At 35.6% G+C, this 22,957-nt stretch overlaps 1 long non-coding RNA gene across 1 annotated transcript in view; it reads right to left on the bottom strand.

Moving 5' to 3' along the window:
• The window catches only part of LOC140598147 (uncharacterized), a 55,168-nt gene that overhangs the window by 20,627 nt on the left and 11,584 nt on the right, over positions 1–22,957 (bottom strand). The window lies entirely within an intron of this gene.

The following is a 22,957-nucleotide window of genomic DNA, read 5'->3' as shown; positions in this document are numbered from 1 at the left end:
TTTAATCATCATAGAATACTTCTAGTGAGCAAATAACCCCATTTCAACCTTAACAACTATAAACAGCTTTTCCCTTTTATTTAGTCCTTGATAGGTCTTTCGGTTGATACTGATGAATCTATGTCCCTGTTGTATGTTTTTATAGACTTTGCTTATGAGATTTCAAGATGTTGTTGGAAGTGGTGTGATAGAAGTAAATAGAAAATTATTAATAATTTGCACTTAATGAAGCAATTATCAATAAAATAGCTCATCTGCCTAGAGATCTTTTTTTTTTTAACTTTGTATTTACTTGCTTCATCTGCCTTCATTTATCTCTGTCCCTATGTCCTATAAATAGAAGCCAACAGGGCCTTCACTCAGGGCCAACTTTGCATGCATGTGTTGGTCTCTTACATCCCAATGCATTTGGGGATACCCAATAAATACCTGAAAACTACTCTGAAAGTGTTCAGAGAAGATCAATTTAAGCACTTGGTAGAACTTATAAAATCTTGGAAGCAGCCATCACTGATGTGTGCCGCAAATGTTGGAAGCAGAGTGATCCACAGAATATTGCACTTTAGTATGCTGAACTTTGAGCCTTTCATTTCTTTGTTTCCCAGGATCTAGCACACTGTACTTTGTGTGAAGTAAATGCTTAATAGATGTTTTCATGGGCTGTATTAAATCTGCGTTAAGGCTTTAGCAAATGGTTGTTGTAGAAAACATACTGCGGAGGTTGGAGGCTATACATCAAAGGAGAGGAAATTCATATGTAAAATTTTCGAGTGTATCCAGAAACTTGTGAAGTAAACCTCACCAGGGAAATTTCTCAGTGCAAGGGATAATTAAACCAAACGAGGAATTCCTAAGTAAATGAAGTAATTAAAGGGATATTTATGATTTTAACAAGTTTTTACAACCAGTTTTATTTTATTGTTTTATTTACTCTTAATTCCTAGAACAATATTATTTTACCTTTGCTTTCAGCATCTATTGCATTACACTAAGTTTAATTATGGAATCTGTGATGTACTCCTTGTATATTTATAGAATACATGAAGCCAATCACAGGCAGTCTTGACTAAGTGGCATGCACAACCCCTTTCTTTCTCTCTCATTACTGGAAGATGACAAGAGTGAATTAGTGATGATCTAATGGTGAGATAATTTCATGTGATGAGTTTTATAATGTTAATAATAAATTTAAGGTTTGGCCTATTTCCTCTGAAGTAAAGAGTTTAATAGGAATGTTAAGAATTTGCAAATAAAACAATATTTTGGTTCATGCATTAGATTCAGTGCAATGTCTTACAATAAAAGAAAAGAAGAATTGACTCTTATATACCTGGATCATAAAAAGCTGGACAATACCATAATTTCTTTAAAGTCCAGGAAAATGTCATAGAAGATCAATGATAAGCTTGTAGCTACCTCAGCAGACCAGAAAAGTGATTTAAATAAATAGCAAAATAGACTGTTCTGTTAAATAGGAAAAATGAACATCCCTCCACACCTACCAAAATTGGTTAGTGAGTTACTTAATTATGTATGTTTTTAAAACCAAGCATCAAATAATCTTTTTTGACTAAACATGAGGATTTATTTAATACTTAATTATACCATGAATTGATTGTTTAGCAAAATTAACTTAAAAAAACTATTATTCTTTGAATCTTCAAATTAATCCAAGAATTACTAAATTCTAAATGAAATTTCCCTAAGAGACTATTAATTTTAACTATTAGTATGATGTTTGAGAAAAAATAATTAAGGGAATCAATAAGAAGTGCTTTATTTTAAAAAGATAAATTGATAATTATATATCCAAAATGGTTTAAAAATCATTCCAGTAGGCAGGGAAAATAATTTATGGAGTTTTCTATTAAGTACCCACTTTCTCCAATCTGAATGTTCTAGATTGTTTTTCTCAAAATATACTACTGTTCCTCAAATACCTGCTAACCTCTCTGTCAGTTATCTTCTTATGAGATAGGCCACATATAATTTTCTATGCAGCTTTTGCAATTCACAGTAAAAGCTAATCTTTTGAATGGTCTTAGTGATGAAATTTAGTAATTAACTAAGGCACCTAGAATCAAAGCTAAAACCCAGGCATCCAGTGTAAGATAATCCAGAGTACATCCCATTTGACTAGACCATTTAATGAAAATAATTTGCGTTGGTTAAAATTGGCACTGAAGGTCATTTTACTTTACTAAAGATAGATGGCATGAATAAATATTTGTAAAATAAGATACTTCAGTATCTTGGTGGGAATTAAAGTATCTAGGGGGAATTAAAGGCAATAATATCAGGATGCCTGGGTGGCTCAGTTGGGTAAGCAGCTGCCTTAGGCCCAGGTCATGATCCCAGAGTCCTGGGGTAGAGCCCCACATCAGGCTCATTGCTCAGCAGGGAGGCTGCTTCTCCCTCACCTTCTCCCTCTATCTGTAGCTCCCCCTTCTTATGATCTCTCTCTCTGTCAAATAAATTTTAAAAATATTTTTTAAAAATAAAGACCACAGTATCAAGGAATTGTCATTACTTAGTGATTACTATGTGATTCTAGGCATTACATGTAGGAAATGGATTGTTTTTTCTTCTCCCATCCACTGCATTTCCCACTATCCTTCCCAGCCTCTCCCCTCCCTCACCTTACCCTGATCCCCTACACCATCCTGGCTTTGAACAATCTGAAACCAAGTTCACAGAGTAGAGACATAACCTAAGGGTAGAAAAAGACAAGCCTTATTTTATCTTGGTAAATATTTTTTTGGCATTTACCAAATGTTTATTACTTGTGAGGCTTTGTTTATTAATTATAAGATTGATAATAAATTATTACCATTTAACATATGTAGAAATTAAGACTGTAAAGAAAAAAAATTTCAGATGTTTCCTCCTCTATAGTAGGAAAGAAAATAACTGATTTTCTTCCCTACTGTGTTTCTTGCCTCTGAGGCTCTATCACATCTCACATAGAATGCTGCTGATACTTCTTGTCACCATATGTGTGGAGGTTTTTCCCCACACCGATAAGCAATTCTCTGACACCAGCTGCATGTCCTGTAATTTAAGTCATTTTTAACACCTGGATATAGTGTCAGATCCCACAGGTTAAAGGGCTCAGTCCCACAAAACTGCTCCCAATCCCACTTCAGATGCCAGTTCTAAGCCCAAAGTACCCATGTTTCTGTCCGATTTGGCTGTGAATAGATTTCTTTTCAGGTTCAGTTAATTTGCTAGAGTGGCTTACAGACCTTAGAGAAACACTTATGTTTACCAGTTTATTAAAGGATGTGACAAAGGATATAAAAGAACTCCAGGTGGAAGAGACGCATAAGGCGATGCTAGAGGAAGGGTGGGAGCTTCCATGCTTTCTCTGGGCATGCCACTTCCCTAGCACCTCCAAGAGTTAACTAACTCAAACGCTCTTCAAATTCTCTACTATTGAGATTTTATGGAGGCTTCCTCAAATAAGCATAATCAAACATTAGCTCCATTTTCAGCATCTCTCCCCTTTCTGGAGGATTGGGGCAGGGGCAGATCTGCAAATTATAGCTTGGTCTTTCTGGCAACCAGATCTCATCCGGGAGTCATCCAGGAGCCCACATAGAGTCACCTCATTAGAACAAAGGATGCCTCTATTGTTCTTATCACTTAGGAGTTCACAAGAGTTAGAAGAGCTCTGCACCAGGAACTGGGAGCAGACACCAACATGTATTTTCTGTTACCTCAAAGAGATATATAGAGGTTAATAAGTAACCCAAATTTATAAAGCTTAAATTTACAAATCCTTCTCTCCCATGATGAGAGAAATAATGATGGAGGTGGTCTAAAAGATTGTGGTTTTAAATCATAATACAGATCTTTCTCAACCTATGATCGAGTTATGTCCCAATAAACCCATTGTAAGTTGAAATATCGTAAGTCAAAAACACATGAACTTTTCTTAAAGATTTCATTCATCCATTTATTTTAGAGAGAGAGTGGAGGAGGGGAGGAACAGAAGGAGAGGGACAAGTAGACTCTGCTGAGCATGACACAGGGCTCCATCACAGGACCCTGAAAAGTGACAAACAGAATGGTTGTGTGGGTACAGAATGGTTGTATCAGTTGTTTACCCTCGTGATCACATAGCTGACTGGGAGCTGGGGCTGCTGCTCCTGCCCAGCAGCACGAGAGAGCAGCACGGCCTATCGCTAACTCAAGAAAAGATCAAAATTAAAATTTGAAGTATGGCTTCTACTGAATGCAAAATATGTTCATACCATCATAAAGTTGGAAAAGCGTTAAGTTCAAACTTGTTAAGTTGGGGATCATTTATACAAAAATCCTTTCTATTGAGATATTGACACATCAGAAAGGAAACCTAAAGTTTGGGGACGGCAAGGAAGAAGAGAAGATAGACTATTTTATATAGTTATTACCTCATTTAACCTTTAAACTACCAATAAAGTGTCCGTAACAGAATTTACAGAATATTCTGAAATTCATAGAAACTAATTTATTTCGTCAAAGTCAAATAACACATAAATGGAATTGGATAGATTTGAACCCTGGTTTTTGTAAAGCTCATACATTTACCTACTATCTAATAGAAATGCTTTACAAAACGATAGTAAAAAACTTGAAAATGGGAGAAGCGATCCCAGGTCATCCCTTCAGTAGAGCGCTGGGCATTCCAGCTGACTGTAGGATTTTTCTGATTCTACAAGGGTATGCACCCTTGAATGTCCTTCTCTTGATTAGGCTATCTTATGCTCTGTAGGGACTGATGTTAAATTATAGAAAAAGAGAGTAAAGCAATGGAGTCTTGTCCATAGCGATACTAATAAATATTGTGTGGTATAGATACAATTGATTTCTGCCCTATGGAAAAGGTATGTTCAAGTATTACATTTTACTGCTCTATATAATCATCAAACTCTGACCTGCAGACCAATTCTGGCCTGCACCCTGTTTTTACAGTGGCCTGTGAGCTAAGAATGGTTTTTAAATTCTTAATGAGTTGTTAAATCCCTCACCCATATACACACACATACTAAAGAAGAATGAATATGTGCTCAAGACAAGATGTAGCCTGAAAAGCCTAAATTACTTGCTAGTTAGCCCTTTACAGAATTTCATTGACCTCTACATTTCTTAACAAATTCATTTCAGCATTTCTGTTTATATATTCTATAAATATATAAATTATATTCTATAATTATTCTATTATAAATTCTATAAATATATAAATTATTCTATAAATATATAAATAAATAAATTATATATTCTATAAATACAGAATATACATATAACCCATACATATATAATATATGTGCATACAAATACGTGTGTGTCTTCTTGAATTCTTCTTTGAACCAGTTATAACATCTTATTGGTTTCTTCACTAGCTAATATAATAAAATCTTTAACATGTATTCATTTTACATTTTTATAAGTTATGATTTTCTTTAATGAAAATTAAAATTTAGCAGCTCTGTGCACTATTTTTAGTTTTTATAATTTATTCAAATTAGTAGAAATTGTATAGAAATTCTTACTCAAACTAGAAGCACCTCATTAATTAATATATTACAGAAAAACCTAAGAAAAGTGATTTAATTTGCTTCTCTGCATTTTCATGATGTAATTCTTTTTAATGAAAAATAATTATATTAAGCAGTTCTCCTGTTAATGTACTCCCATTGATGAACAACAAAATGTAATTTTAAAATCAATAATCTTGATCTTGGCAATTTAGTCTTTATTAATTGAAAACCAAATATATAATTAATTTAATTTACAAATAGGGAATACAAATGAACATAGGAAGTTATTAGTCTAAATTTTTTAAAGTTTTTCCCTCTGCATGTATTACATTTATCAAAAAAATATTCTATATGAGTAGATAGTAGTTGCATATTTTAGCCTGTTTATTATAATCTTTATTGATTTGAAAGAGAGTGATTGTTGAATTTGTGTTTAATATTACTCTTCATTGGTAATTCTTTTTGCAGAAAAGTGAAAGATTGAAAAGTAATCACACATTAAATTCAGTTACTATATGTAAGATCATGATTTACTGCTCATCCAAATAAAACTTGTGCCATCTAAGTCAGTGCGGGCCATTTTTATAATGGTGAACTCATCAATGATCATTTTGGCAGGAACCTGGGATTTTTGCATTATATTAACCTGATGGCCTTTGAGATTTAAAAAAAAAGTGAAATAGAGTTTAGATTTTCAATTGCCTTTCATAATGCTTAAGACAAATTCACAAAACCTGGATAAATCATTACTAAAATGAATTAATTATAAACCTATAGTCTGAGTTTCCAAAGTATTTTTTAGTTCTACTGATGAAATTGTTATATTATAAAATATACAACATATCATTTCCAAAACTCAGTATCTTATTCTAATATTATTCTCTGCTCTATAAATTATCATCTTTCATGTAACATATTTGTTTTATAACTCAGTTGTTTTATGCAAGCAGAAATTTCTTTTTAGGTTAGATTATATTTTGTCCTACATTTTTAGTACTGTTTTTGTTGAAGTCAAAGGTGAAGGGAAATAGCTTTCCTGCAAATTAATAAAGACTGAAGATCATTGAAAACACAACAAATTAGACAAGTTGTAAGGATTTGTTGAGATCTCAATAATGTATCTATCCATAAGGGGCCAAGTGAATTAACATTGATCTCGGAAAAAAATAAACACAAACTTAACACCAAAACACTCCTTGGGAGAGAAGCTAGCAAAATATCAAATGTTATTTTTGCCCATGCTGTGGTGTACATTCTTGAAACACACAAAATCCTACTGTAGAGCACTATTAGGCATTTATAATTTGGGGCCTGCGTACTGACATACAGTACTGAGAGTTTTCCTAATTTATGTAGAAAAACGTTTCTCATCCAAGGGACAAAATCAAGGGAATTCTATGTAAGATTAGAGGAGAAAGTATCAGTGAAGGAGATTGAGTGGTTAACAGAAACAGAAATTTCTAAGTATTCTATAAATTATGGATCTCAAGTCAGACCGGTTCCTCCCTTCAGAATGTCTTTTAACTTCTATGCTAAGATTAAATATTGTTACCAAAGAATTAAAATTGAGGAGTGGAGCCCAGAAATTGCACTGATGGTGCTGCTTTGCCTCTGAATGTAAAATTAATAAGCTATATGAAAGTTGTTTCCTAAAACTATTTGAAATGTAGTATTTAATTATGGAATGTTCTTTGTTCCAGATGAATGACTAAAACTAAAATAGTGCAGGGCAGGGTAACAAAAACAATCAAGGAAAAGAAAGGATTAATACGGCACCCTAAATTAAAAATATATAACATGTTAATTGAAATTACATTACAGCTATAGTTCCTCTTTTAAAGGATTTCATCTCTTTACTAAATTGCTATTGCATAATGTATAATGAGAGAAAATATACCACAAAATTTTTTTAAATTATAAAGAACTAATTTTTGGTTCTAGGGCTGGGGATAGCGTTCATTTGAAGTATTTAGAATGATTTACAACTGCTTAATTATTCTCCTAATATCCCGTGGAGTACTGGGATTGTAGGTTGAAACTGAGAAAGAGAAATTTAAGGCACTTCCTGACATAGGAAAATATTGGGTTACAAGAATAGTCTTGCAGGAAAAGTGAGTGATAGAAGCTTAATCACCAGGGACATACAAAAGTCAACAGCACTAAAATATTAGAAGGTTTATTTTAGGAAGCAATTTTCCCCTGCTGGGTGTGTAGGTGGACTGGATTGCTTACTTGATCTTTCCTCATCTCTACTGTCCATTTTCATGCCTAAATTTGAGTCCAAAAAGCAACATCCCTAACATCTGAGATTACATTATTGATCTGATGTTGCCTGACTCTGACATTTGCCCACCCAAGAAAAATATGAAAACGATTTTAATTGTTTCTCTTGATAGCTGCCCAGCTAAAATACATCATTTACCTGAGGGTCGCCACCCTTTCAAATTAGAGAATTATTCATAATAATCTGTGACCAAACACGGACACCATTATATGGAACAGAGTTTACTTTGGTGAATGGTTCTACATGGGAAACTTTTCAGATACTGTGTGAGTTCATTAAGGCAATTATGCCTTAAGTTCTGGAAAGACACGACTGGCTTGGTCATGGTTAGTGTTAGTGATTTCCTGTGGTGTGGTGTTTATGATAGTAGCATAAGCCCAGCATGAAGTTACATTTGCCTGGGGGCAATTGTAACTTAAGTGCTTGCTTTTTTGACATTTGTTCATATTCTTTAAGAAGAAAATGTATTTTTGTTGGTTTGTTTGACCAATCTTTACTTAAAAAAAAAAAAAAAAGAAGAAGACAGTAGAACCTATATGGCTTAGAAATGTATGTTACAAATGTGGTTGCCAGGGGAAGGAGAATCCTGCTGTGTTTGGACAAAGCAGCCTGTTATTTTGTACAACATGCTCCTAATGTTGAAATGATTTAGATTCTCCTTTTCCTTAAGGAGTTGTATTCTCCAAATTGGTATTTCTTTTCCTTAAGTCAAGAAGTCATGAATAAATAATACTGCTTTGAGATCCAAGAAAATTGATAAAAGTCTGCATACTGCTACAAGATAAGGAATCTTTCATTGTTTATTTCATCAAGGACCATTAGGCAGAGAAGGTAATCCTTGCATATCAGTTGTATCTATTTGAGTTGTATTTTTTGAAATGTATTCAACAAGAAAGTATAGTTCTGTTCTCTCTTCTTTGTATAAAATTTTGGATTTTATAATGAAAACTTTACCATTCACAGTGACCTGTCAAAGACATCATTTGTATACTAACAGCAACGCGTACAGGTTAGAAGAATCTCAATAAGACCAAACGGGAAGAACTTAACGGCCATTGGCTCTGACTCTGACAATCTGTACATGTGGAACAGATGGGGGCTTTAGAACTGCTCATTCTACTTTTGTTCAGTTACAGTTGGTTTGAGGGTTGTCGAAATCCTGAAAGGCCTGCTTTTCTCATGTGTCACAAAATACTGTCAATTCATATAAATATACATCTTTTTTTAGGACAGTAATATTGTTACACTGATGTCTAGAATCAACAGTCTACTAGTCAAAGTTTTGATTCAGGAGTCTAAAATTGAAAAGCAAGGCTGGATTTTTTTTTTTTTTCCTTCTGAAAGCGATTTCGCACAATTTGTTTGGACATTTCTGAGTTCCAAATACCAAGCATAGTAAGGGAGACATTTGGTGATATCAGATGTCATTCTTTATTTATGTGCATTGTCTAATCGCAAGTTGGATAAGAATACATCAGTTTTTGTGGATCTTTTCATTGGCAAAGTTGAATGTACTAAACGAAACAGTGAAGCTTTAAATAAACCCTGTGACATACTTACAATCTCTGTACTTAAAAGATTATGCATTGTAAATCTTTTGATAGGGGCCAAAATTAAATAACCATGAATTATTCAGTGACAAGCTGAAGGATCCAAGTGTAGACTGGTTCAGGGTAGTATTTATGAAAGCTAAACCAATAAGAAGGTTTGGCAATGTGCCTCCCCCCTCTGTTTGTGGGTTGTGACGTTCTGAGCACTTTGAACCATGTACTGTCCTTTTGTAGCCATCGGGGGTGCATTGTAGCAGTAGCTCAGTGAGAAAAGCAGCATAGACTTGGAAACTTTGAGTTTTGGGACTGCACCCAGGGGAATCCCTGGGAAATAACAAAGCAGCATTGTTTATCTATGAGAAAGAGACTTATCTGAAACAGATTTATAGGACTTAATCCATTTTGGCAAAGCATAATTAAGTAAAATAAACATCAAATTGTAAAATAAATAAATAAATAAATAAATAAATAAATAAATAAATAACAGATTCAGTACTAGCAGAGTTGTATGCTTATAACCTACCTTGGAGTAAACTTACTATTATTACCAGTTATTTATCAAGTATGGCACAGTCCGTGTAGTCAGACAGACTTGGGTTGAATCCTACCTGGCACCTTTCTCGTTGTATTGGCCTAAGTAATTTGCTTAACCTCTCTGAATCTCAGAGAGGGCTCAGATACTATTACTGTTCATGAAAAAAAAAAAAAAAAGATACTGCTAATAGTTATCCAAAATGATACTACCCCTTTCCTCACAGACACATGATCAGAAGAGTCTGCTTATCATTTTCGTTTCTTGTCTGGTTATTCTGAGTGCTCTTGTCCTTCTGAAGAACTGTTCAAAGCAGTGTGACTGCTCCTTCTCCCTCTTCCTCCATAATCTCTTTACTTTGATTTTCACTGATAAAGTCCACTCTTTCTGATACTTCATGAAGCAGATATCTAAAATAAATATCTACATTTAAGTCCTTCTAGCTCAATACGCTTGAGCTTGAGGCTTTTCTAATCTATTTTATTGATTTATTGATAAATACAATTAATGTTTTATTTAAGGGTATGCGAAATTTTGTACAAAATTTGCCATAAAATCTACAAATAGACACAAGCTATGGTTTTTACTTGAAAGAATGTATAATAAAGATTTATTTATTTATTTGAGAGGGAGTCAGAGGGAGAGAAGAGTGTGTGCATGCTCATGCACACAAGCTGGGGGAGGGGCAGAGGAAGAGAGAGAGAAGCAGACCCTCTGCTGAGCCCAGACCCCAATTGTGGGCTCCCTCCCAGGACTCTGTGATCATGACCTGAGCAAAATCAAGAGTCGGGCACTCAACTGACTGAGCCACCCAGGCATCCAAAGAATGTATAATAAAGTAAAAGTAAAAAAAAAAAAAAAAAAGATAATGATAATAAAAATTAAAAAGCATGTGAGAATTAGAGCTACAAAGATTTGATAAACATTTATATAAGTATAAAATAATAGCAATAATAATGATAGCTAATATCTAGTGCTGGTTCACTACCTGCCCCTATTTTTCTAAAGGCTTTGCATGTATTAACTCACTTAATTCTACCTGTAACTTGATGATACTGATACTATTATAATTCTCATTTTACAGATGAAGAAACTGAGGCACAGAGAGTTCAAATAATTTTCTCAAAGTATAGTAGTCCTTTAGGAAGAAGTGCTGGGTGTCTTGGGTCTAGTCAGGCTGTCATTCATACATACTCTGGATCTCAGTGCAGTGTGGCTACCCGAGGAGCACCATGCCAGAGTGGAATTGACTTGGTATCTGTATCTTAAAGCTTTTTATTAGCTGCAATATGAGAAAAGAACTTTTAATTTCAACTGGATTGTTCAGGTAACATTTCCTGGAGAAGGTAACTTCTAAAAAAAATTACAGAAAGAACAGATGGAAATTTTTTTGGTAGTATTCAATTTTCCTGACAATAAAAGTGATACAAGCACACTGCAGAAATTTTAGACTATACTAAAAAGCCCATGGAAGAAAATAAAAATCACTCATAATATCTACACTCAGAGTTAATAACCGTTAACATTTTGGTATATATCCTCTGGGTGGATGTATGGGTAATTTTTCTTCTTTATCATGCTATGATGTATCTTTCAAATGTTGCCAATGCAAAGAGTTATGTTTATAATAAGAAAGAAACAAAATAGCACAATACTTTAAAAATACACTTTCATCCGTTAATTCCACTTTTAGAAAGATTTTCATGAGGAGAAATCAGGAGGGAATTTGCATATATATGTATATGTATATATAAATATAAAATCTATTTCATATATATATATTTTTTATTTTCTAAATGTGATTATAATATTATTTTATAACCCCTTACAGATTTTTTTGGCATAATAAATATCTTCTCATGTCACTACATATTTTTCTATGACTCAATATTAGTAGATTTATAATATATTTTTAACCAATAGTATGTTTTTAGACATTTAAATAGAGTGACAGAGAAGCTGTCTACAAAGGCTAAACTTTCTTTCCATGATGTTGAGATGTTGCTGGGAAGTGGCTGCTCAGCCTGGGACTCCTTTTCCCAACATTCCTCTGAATCTTGGGGGGACTGCGTGACTGTTTTGTTAAGTAGAAGTACGCAGAAATGATATGCACCACTTATAGAACTGATATTTAGTGGGCCCCTTCCCCTTCCTTCCTTTCCTCCTTGTCTTTCCCTGTCCTCTGTCTACAGAGAGCAAAGGACCCCCCAGACAGAAGGTATGACATGGCACATGATGGAAATAACAGGGCCTGTTTGACCAGATGGAAGATGCCCACCAAACATCCCCAGTGGACCTGAGCAAGTAATAACTTTCACTGTAATTCACTAAGACTTGAGAGTTTTTGCGTTACCTCATCTATTGCAGATAGTTTTCCAGTTTATATTCTCTTAAATAAAAGCTAAAACATATTTCTTGGATTGTTTTTTCCTTTTAAAGTTTATATTTCAATTCCAGTTAGTTAACTTAGAATGTAATACTTGTTTCAAGCGTGCAACTTAGTGAATCAGTGCTTACTGACAACACTTGATGTCATCACAACAAATGCACTCCTTAATATTTCATGGATTTTTTGTTTGTTTTGCTTTTAAGCTAAAAAAAGCAATGTATCCCTTTTGCAAAATGCATTGTAACATAGAGATGTACTAAGAAATGGCCAACTTTTTTTTTTCCCTTTCCCCTGCTTCTCACTTCTCTCCAACCAAATTCCCCCTCCTATGCGCTCCAGATGTCTTATGACCAAGATTTGGCATATACTTTTCCACACTTTTTTTTTTTAATTTTTATTTCTGATAGTCACAGAGAGAGAGAGAGAGAGAGAGGCAGAGACACAGGCAGAGGGAGAAGCAGGCTCCATGCACCGGGAGCCCAATGTGGGATTCGATCCCGGGTCTCCAGGATCGCGCCCTGGGCCAAAGGCAGGCGCCAAACCGCTGCGCCACCCAGGGATCCCCCACACTTTTTTTCTTAAGATTTATTTATTTATGTATTTATTTGAGATAGGAAAGGAAGAGGGTGAGAGACAGTCTCAAGCAGGCTCTGTGCTGGGTGTGGAGCCTGATGCAAGGCTCAGTGTGTGACCTGAGATCATGAAATTTGTGCTGAAATCAAGAGTTGGGTAATCAACTGAGCCACCCAAGCGCCCCACATCTTTTTTTATACTCATTTAGAATGTGTATGAGCACAAATACCAATACATGTATTCATAACTTTTCCCTAATTGTTACAACATAAAAATAAATTTAAAATAGGCTGCTGAAAAAAAAAATTAGGTTGCCGAGTATTGAGTCCCTTTTTATAAGAAAAGGAAAAAGAAAAGCCTAGCATTTTAAATACACATTCTTATTAAACAATAATTTTATACATCTCTGAAGAGTATTTTCTTAGGGTAAAAGATCAGAAATTGAATCCATGGGTAAAAGGATATTCATGACTTCACGTGTGTTGATCTATATGGCAAAATCGCCCTACAGAAAGATCAGACTGATTTTGCACTTTAGCAATGTCAGAGCTACTTTGGTTACTTGTCGTGTGCTTTTATATCAGCTCTTTAATTCAGCTAATTTCCGTTTCATTTCAGTATGTTATCTTGTAATTACTTTTTTTAATTTCAGAGAATCTGTGTTTTTATTATTTTATTGAGAACATAGTTGGAGTTTCAATTATGTATTAGCAATTCTTAATTATACAAACCTATCTTCTTGATTTTTTTTTAATGTGGAGTATTCTTTTCGCTGCCCCTAAAGGCTTTGGTTTTATTTATTTCTTGACTGATTGATCAGCTTTGTTTCTCTCATTGTGCATCCTTGAGTCTTGGCCTGATATTTGCCCTTAAATAGTGTAGGTCAAATGTTTCCGAGACTCCTATGAACCCTTGAGTGATGTAAAGCCTCCTGTGAGAACCGAAGCTCTACAGTGGGTGGATAAGTTTATATAATCAGATCATAAATGCCTAAGGAGTGTGTGAGGTGTGTATGGACACTTGCCATCCTAGGGGCAGAGTCTCTTCTCTGCTTTCGAAGAAATTAAGGGCACAAATAAAATCATCTAAGTCACAAGTCCAGGTCGTCAAGAGGAATTTGGTCACAAGTCCAGGCTATCAAGGGGAATATTGAGAGAGAAGCTGAAGTTGAAGCCAGATGTAGAGAGCCTTGAAGATGATAGAGAAATAATAACTAGCCTTCGTACTCTGCTTTAAAATTTCCACAGTGCTTTGACATGCACTATGTATTTATGCTTTATTGTATTGGCTCTGAGAAACAGATATCATCTTTGCTTTTCAAAGGAGCCTCAGAAGGTTTATGTTCTGTACCCAGGTCATTCAACTGGTAGGTAGAAAAGCCAGGAGTTAATCCTGAGCCTTTCTGGTTCTAGAGCCCATGTTCTACTACACTCTGCCAAGTCAAAGAGAATTCTAATCAAAGATTCATTTTGTGCAATGCATGATCCATTGGTAGTGTGCATGCTAGACAATAGAGAGAAGATACTAAAGAAGCTTCTTCCTTCTAATTAAGCTGTTGCAAACATCTATCATAACTCAGCAGTGTGTTTGAGTATGGGCTCCGGAGCCAGAATCCTTAGCTTTTCATACTCCTCCATCACTTCCAAGTTAACTTTGGACAGAGTACTTAAATTTTTTGAGCCTTGGTTTCCTCATATTTAAAATGGTTACCTCATATAGTTGTTTCTAAATTAAATAAATGTATGTAAAGCAAGTAGGGTGATAGTTATCCCATTGAAAACTCTCATAAGTCATGGCTATTACTATTTTCCAGCAACCAACTATAAGCCAGGCCTTTTATGGGACAGTTTGCATACGTTATTTTTAACCTCATGAAGTAGTTATTTCCTCTATTTTACAAACAGTGAAGAGGTCTGAAAGGAATATTCTAACATTCTCCTGTTGAACCCTCATATTTTGAATGATTGTAGCACTTATGTTAATTTTTAAAATTTAGATTTCTTATATTCTCGATTATGTGAAAAGACAATAGATGGAGAGATGGCATTTTTTGTCCCCTGTACGTGCCTACTATGCCCAGTTCTCTTGTTCAGTGCCTAGAATGTAGGAAGTGTTCCATGGTTATTTATTGATAGTAGTGATGATGGGAATGATAGATTAGAAAGCAGAGTTACAGAGAACTTTTGTTTATGGCAAAAGAAAACACCTTACAGGCTTCTAGCCTGGGGAAAAAGTTCTACCATCTTACTCCTCCAAAGAAAACACCGTCATGGAATTTTCTAGAATCGACCTTGAAATGGAGTACATAGAGTAATTCTTCACTACTTTACTTATTGCTATTCTGTGATCCACAGAATCTGTACTTTTTTTGTACAAGAGAAGGCACTCTAAGAAGCTGAGTCAGAATTTTGAGCATGTTATGAAAATACAACGGAATTAGTTAGCATTTGTTTTTCTTCTCATTGCTGACACAACTATGTTTAGAAAAGAGACTACATCAGAAAGAAAAGGGCATTTATCTTATTCTATTGTTTATGTCACATTTTGCACTGCATTTGAAACTAAGGGTGAGTCTGCAACCAATGGTTAAGGAAGACATCACTTATTTCTGAAAACAACTAAACTTCCAAGAAGAGAGAAATTTTTGGTATGTCACTCCTGATTGTCTAGACCTTCTAAGATCCTCTGAGTGAAGGTAAGGATATATTACAGGACATTAAGTAAAACAGGAAATGTGAATAAAGTATGGACTTCATTGGATAATAACAGTGAATTAGAAGTCTACTTTATTCACATCTCCTTAGTTTTTTACCTAATACTTTTTTTTCTGTTCTAGGATTCTACCCAGGGTACCATATCCAGGATTATGTTTGATCATTACATCTCCTTAGACTTCTCTAGACTGTGCATGTTTCTCACACTTTCCTTATTTTGGGTGACCTTGACAGTTTGAAGAGTAGTAGTCAGTTATTGCGTAGAATGTCTTTCAATTTAGGTTTTATATTTGTCTGGTGTTCAACTTATGGTTAGATAGAACTTATGGGATTTTTGGAGAAAGGCTACAAAGTAAAATAACATTTTCATAATATTGTATCAAAGATACTATTAACATGACTTACCACTGTTGATATTGGCCTTGATCATTTGACTTAAAATATTTTCAGGTTTCATCATAATAAAGTCACTTCATTTTTTTTCTTCCTCTTTTCTTTGGACAAAAGATGCTATTTTCAACCTATGCTTAAGGGGTAGGAAGTTGTGCCCCACAAGGGGACAGTATCTGCATAAATTATTTGGAAATCTTCTGCATGGGAGATTTGTCTATTCTCATTTATTTACTTATTTATTTATTTTTGGGGTTACAGTCCAATACTGTGTTGTTTATTTTGTTGCTCAAATCATTCCAGCTTTCTCAGTGAGAACTCTTTCAGTTGATTTCTTTTTTTTTAATTTATTTTTTATTGGTATTCAATTTGCCAACATATAGAATAACACCCAGTGTTCATCCCATCAAGTGCCCCCCTCAGTGCCCATCACACTGTCACCCCCACCCCCCGCCCACCTCCCCTTCCACCACCCCTAGTTCGTTTCCCAGAGTTAGGAGTCTCTCATGTTTCGTCTCCCTTTCTGATATTTCCCACTCATTTTTTCTCCCTTCCCCTTTATTCCCTTTCACTATTTTTTATATTCCCCAAATGAATGAGACCATATAATATTTGTCCTTCTCTGATTGACTTATTTCACTCAGCATAATACCCTCCAGTTCCATCCATGTCGAAGCAAATCTTTCAGTTGATTTCTGTGTCCTTTTGAAATACCCTCATTATATGTAAGCAGATATATTCACGTGTTTGAGTACTATTTTTCTTGTCCTACAGGATACTCCAGACTCATCTTTCATGTTCCCTCTACTAACTCTAGAATGAGCCACTTCTAAGGAGCCCTTGTTCCTTTTATTGGAGAAACCAAGATCTGGCCCCTGGGTGTGCTCGTTGTTATTGGGATCTCGTTGTACTAGGCTCCTTGTTATTGGGATCTCATTGTACAGAGCAAGCAAATATAGATGTTTATCACTTTAGCTGTTGTGTTGCCAATAGATTGCAGAAACAAGAAAACCAGTGAGGAAGGTCTTGTCATAATCCAGGAAAGAGAGGATAATGACCCAAAGCGGGGGTTGTTACAATAGAATGTGGTTATTGACCACATTCATTATTGGTATTCAAGTGTCTACTATCTAAATAGACTGTCATACTTTTGCAAGTTATCTAGTCACCCAGTAATTGAACACTTAAAGCAAGGTTAGTGCTGGGCACAGAGTACACAACACCGTGTAAGGCTTGATACTTTTACATCTATACCTGTGTGCTGCCTGTTTGTTGGCATTACTGGTATTGTTGAAAACAAAAATGCCGGTGATATGGGTAGGGATGCGAAACACATAGGTTTGACGTGATGACAGTAGCCACAGAAAGAGAAGGATACACATGAGGAGCAATTGAATAGGGAATTAACAAAACTGATATTTAGGTAGGTATTGGGAAGTAAGAACGAGGTTGATCAAAGATGAGTTCAAATTTTTTAGACCATTCTAAAGATAGTGACATTAAAAAAACAATGGATTTCAAAGTTGTAATTTATCTGAGGGGAGGTTAATGAGTGCCATTTTATGTAAGTGGAGTTTGTGGTCGCATGAAGGTTTTTAAGAGGAAATATTCAACTGTCCTTTAAAAAAGAATGAAATCTCATTTGAAGACTAATCAAGAATCCAGTATTTTAAAAGTGCATAGTTTAAAATATCTGAACCATAAATATTTAAAAATCTATTTGCTCTTGTACAGGAAACTTTTTTTTTACCCATATGTGTATGTATATTGAGAGCATAAGGACTTCATATTTTAAAGACTCATCTTGACAGGTAATAATCATTGCTGAATATAATTGATACTAACACTTATTGAGAGTGACCAAGCATTTAATAGTTTTGCTCTTTATCTCCGTAGAACTGTAGGAAAACAGAGGAATTGTAAATGCCTGGCCTGCTCTGGTCAAGTTTTATAATTCACTTATTATGAAAAATAGATTGAGACAATGAAGTTGTAATATGATGTCATGTTGGTTTCAGAGATCCAGTTAATGTTTAATAGTGTTTACATATCTGACATGAAAAGCCAAGGATTGACTTGATAAAGTCTAAGGGCTGCTAAGATCTGCTACTTTTGTAATGTCTTCAAAGAAAGTGGATCAAAACGGAATTCTTTAATAGACTACTTCACACAGTAATATCCTTTGGAGGAGCCGGTTCAATTGACGACATTTTGTAGATAAATCCTCAAATTCATCTAAGAAACTGATGTAACCCCTACTGTTGTTCAAATGTAACAAGGATCTAAATGAGATCAAGAATGTGTATACTTTGCCAGTTGTACATGTAAGTGTATTAATACTCTCAATTTTGGGGGGCTCTAAGACTTGTTTCTGTAAAATTATGTTAGATTAAAAAAATAAATATTACACCTGTGGAGACTTTTGCAACCGAAAAGCCTTTTTTTTTTTTTTCTGTATACATTGTCCCATTTAATCCTCATAATACCCTAATATTATTAGAAAAGTAAATACTGATATTTTTGATTAATATTGATTATTTTTAATTTAGAAGGATAAGTAATTTGTCCAAATCCAAAAGCTAATAAGTAAAGGGCCAGAAGTAGAACCCAAGTCTTCTGACCTCAGGCCAATATATTCACCACTAACCTAGTTTATTAGAATTCGGAACAAATAAAAGCATGTCACAGAGTTAATAACCGTGGACTTCAATTTTCTCATCTGTAAAATGAAGATAATATTAACTCTCCTATCCACTTCACAAATTATAATTAAATATGAGTTAAATCCCAAAATGTTTAATTATTTCAGTTTGCAGATTATTTAATTTTTAAAGGCTCTTTCTCCATATAGGTCCACATTTGCAACCAAATGGATCACGATTTTGAAATTTGACAGAAAATAGCAGTCTTCATGTCCATGTTCTACATACAATAAAGCCCTCTAATTAAGAGTTCACGTCTCATGGTGAGGACTCAATTTAAAGGTGGGGAGAGTCTGGAAGCATTAGCTTGGTCCAAGGATAATGGATGATGAGTTAGGAAGAGGGATTTCCTATGCTGCAGGGTATATTCTGTGCAGAAATCCTTCTCCACTTCCCATTATAGGCTGCTTTGTCAGTCTTGGGGAGAGGAAGGGGTGACAAAAATATCTTTTAATTCTTGTGATGTGTGATAATTCTTCTTCCCTAGAGATCTGGAAACCTTTACTTTAAAAATCCGAATTTCATCATTTAGAGTAAGCCTATAACTTTCTAAGATTTCTAGAAACTCTTGGAAAATTATTTCTCTGGTTCCTGGAATGATACCAATTTCGTCTTTGTCAACTTTAATACAGAACATTACCACTTTCTCAATAAATCCAATTAGTCAAGGCTTTTGGGAAATCTTACTAGAATTAGCAGACTGAATTGAAGATTTGGGAGTTACTGAGAGAGGTCATATAATATTGCACAATCCTTCCTTCAATCTCTCTTTTTTTCCTTCTCCTCCTTTCACGTTCCATTTTTTTTTTCTCTTTCTCACCCTTTACTGGTCTCTTGCATCTTCCACTGTTTGATCATGCCCTTGAGGTCTCAGTGTCCACCTTGATGGTCCAATAGAACTTACCAAAATATTTCTATCAATCACAGGGTTCTCACTGAAAAAATCAGTTGAAATAAAAATTATTCCGTTTGGTTACTTAGTCACAACATTAAAATCTCATTAAAGACACTGAGAGCCTAAAGTGGCACACGTGCTTTGTATCATATGGAACAGGGCAAAATGGAACACAAACCTGGATGTAGGACTTTCCCTTCCCTTCAAAGAGGTGCTGTTAGTAGCACAGATCTGAACCACTACTAGCGGCAGCAGCAGTAAGAGACAGCCACAGTGGCCTAATCTATACCAATTTATAGTGACAACCAGAAAACCAGGGCTTATGAGACCAGTGGAAGGGCAAGAGGACAGAAGCTTTCTTTCTCTGGGTGTTGGATCCCAACTCTGAAATCAAGAACAGGAGACTTACTGTACCACCATAGCACAGGGCCAGAACTGCCATCTGATCTGGTGATTCAGAGTTACGGTGCCAGGAGTGGGAGAGAAGAAGGCGGTTATAGATTAGGTAGGAAGATTACATCCCGCGATAAACATGACACATTCCCTGGGGAATTCCTGGATTAGTCAGAAAGAATTTGAGTGTGGGCTAGGGTTTCCACAACGCTATGGATGAGCACTAAACCTGAACAATGCCATTGTGTTGCTGCTTTGGTGACATTGTTCTGCTCCTCAGTTGATGTCATCCAAACAAACATGCCTGGGTTACACTTGCATTGCTCCTTGGTAACAACTAGCCAGAGACCTCCTGCTCATTTCAGTAAAACCTGTGCTTTCTCTCCGGAGTCACAAATGGATTTGAATGCCAGTGCCACCTTTTTCTTGGAAGAGTTCAGACTCTACTAGACAGTGATTTTCTTACGGTCTCAGAGTCTCGTTACCTTCATTTAATGGTTACGGCTGGAAGGAATATTTACAATAGTGGGGAAGGACAAAAGCATGTGAAACATCTGTGGAAGTTTAATCATATTTCAGTACATCATGTGCCATTTTTGCTGTCTCTTTTGTTAGAGATATTTCTAGATGTTTCCTGAGGATTAGCAGTTGAAACTTGGCACCAGAACTTTGCAATTATAGTGAAACTAGTCACTGGGGATTCTTATTCAGTTTATGAATTATTTTCCTAGTCCTTTCCCCTCCTCAATAATTCTCTTCCCAATTTTTTGGCGTTTTCTTTACTTTCCATTATTATGTGAATGGCATTCACTAAATAGGAATTCTAATAGTTAATACTTTGGGATATTTATCAGATTCTAGGTGATTTACATACCTTAAATCTTTTCATCCTTAGAGCAAGCCTTGAGATAGTTGTACTACTATCCTACTTTGAAGTTGGGACCTAAGAGAGGTTAAGTTCTCTAATCTCTGATAGGTAGTAAAAGCCAGTGCTGGGATTTCAAACATGGGCTGGTCTGGTACCAAGGACTTTACTGTTAATTATTGTGCTCCGTTGCTTCCTCAATCACAGTAATAGAAAATAGGGATGCGACTGTGGAAAAAATGGACAGAGGAAGTGCTTTTGCATATTAACAACTGTGGTGGCTTTGTCATTTTTCCCACTAGAATAAGTTGGAACTACATTTCCCAGAATCCCTTTCCTATACAGTTGTCCCAAAGAGGTATTTAATGAGGTTTGGAAGACAAAAGCAAAAGCACAGCCATGATTTTTGGAAGGTCTGTGTGACTAGATTTAGTGAGAAACAGATGCAGAGGTCCTGGCAGGTCTAGTTTGTGCCTGTTTTTGCCAGTCTGCCTGAAGGTGTTTTTTTGTGTTTTGTTTTGTTTTGACTGGCATTTTCTAGGAGCAACAAAGACTAGGGTGGAAAGAGTGGCTTCAGTGGTATGAGGGAAGAGGCAGTGAGTAGATTAGGCCAGAGACATAACACCTTTACAGCACCTTCTAAGGACTTTGGCTTTTACTGAAAATGAAATGAGAAGCCGTGGGTGCTGGTGGGGCTTAGATGAGCTTTGTGAAGCCTTGATATGATCCCGCTTATCTTCTTAAAGGCTGACTCTGGTTCTTATGATAAACAACGCTCAGGTCGCACAAGTAAGGCTGGAGGTGCCACTTAATATGGGGAGTGTTCAGGATTCAGGTGGCGTTTAAAGTCAAGGGATAGGCTATCATCACTTAGGGAATGAGCATCAGTAGACTTGTGAAGGGATGGGAAGATAGCCTTAGGGACACTCTCTTATGAGGTAAAGAAGTCAAGAAAAACCCAGCAAAGGAGATTGAGAGGGAACATTCTATGAAGCAAGAGAACCAGAGAAAGTAACATTCTGGATGCCAAGTAGAACGTATTCATGAAGAAAAGAAAGAGTGATCAACTTTGGTAAGTGACACCAATAAGTAGAGTAAGATGAGTATCAAGAAATGACCGAAAATTGGGACGCCCGGGTGGCTCAGTGGTTGAGTGTCTGCCTTCAGCTCAGGTCATGATCCGGGGGTCCAGGATCGAGTCCTGTATCGGGCTCCCCGCAGGACCCTGCTTCTCCTGCTGCCTGTGTCTCTGCCTCTCTCTGTATCTCTCATGAATTAATAAATAAAATCTTATAAAAAATTGACAGAAAATTAATCAGTTGCTTACTACTAAAAAGTGAACCTAAATTTCCAAAAATATAAGAATGAGACTGATCATAACAAACAGTATGTTACTTCTTCCTAGAAAGCACCCCCTGTCTTTGATTGAAACCTCTATTTGTCAGGAGATAACAATTCAATTTCTCCTTTTGCAGAATGTGATCTTCTAGGAAGCATGGACTGTATCTCACTTTGGTATTCTGAATCTGGCGTATAAAAAGGTGACTAGATGAATGAACATGTTTGTATGTGAAGGAAAAGTTTAGATGGAAATTACACTGGGATGCCTGGGTGGCTCAGTGGTTGAGCGTCTGCCTTGGGCTCAGGGTGTGATCCCAGGGTCCAGGATCGAGTCCCACATCAGGCTTCCTGCATGGAGCCTCCTTTTCCCTCTGCCTATATCTCTGCCTCTCTCTCTGTCTCTCATGAATAAATAAATAAAATCTTAAAAAGAAAAAAAAAAAAGAAATAATGTAATAACATTTACTGTGCACCTAGTATATGCCAGAAATCTTGCAAGGAGGTTGATATTTTCTCAGTAAGTTATCCTATATGATTAACATTACTCATCCAATCAACTAATTTTAACCACATTTTACAAAACAGGAAGCTCCAATTCTTAATACTAAGCTTGCACACACACACACATACACACACACACACAGAAATAGCTTATACCCTGATGGCAGAACTGGGATTTGAACCATTTCTGACCTCAAATCTCATGATATTTCCACTAAATTACACTAAGTAAGTAAATGAGCAAAGGAAGGAATATATGGTTCTTTGCCTTCCTGATGCCACTTACTGGAATGGCTTCTGATCCTG

This window comes from Vulpes vulpes, chromosome 3 (assembly GCF_048418805.1).
Source record: "Vulpes vulpes isolate BD-2025 chromosome 3, VulVul3, whole genome shotgun sequence".
Taxonomy (NCBI): Eukaryota; Metazoa; Chordata; class Mammalia; order Carnivora; family Canidae; genus Vulpes; species Vulpes vulpes.
The sequence above is the reverse complement of the archived record's forward strand: the minus strand, read 5'-3'. Positions and strand labels throughout refer to the sequence as shown.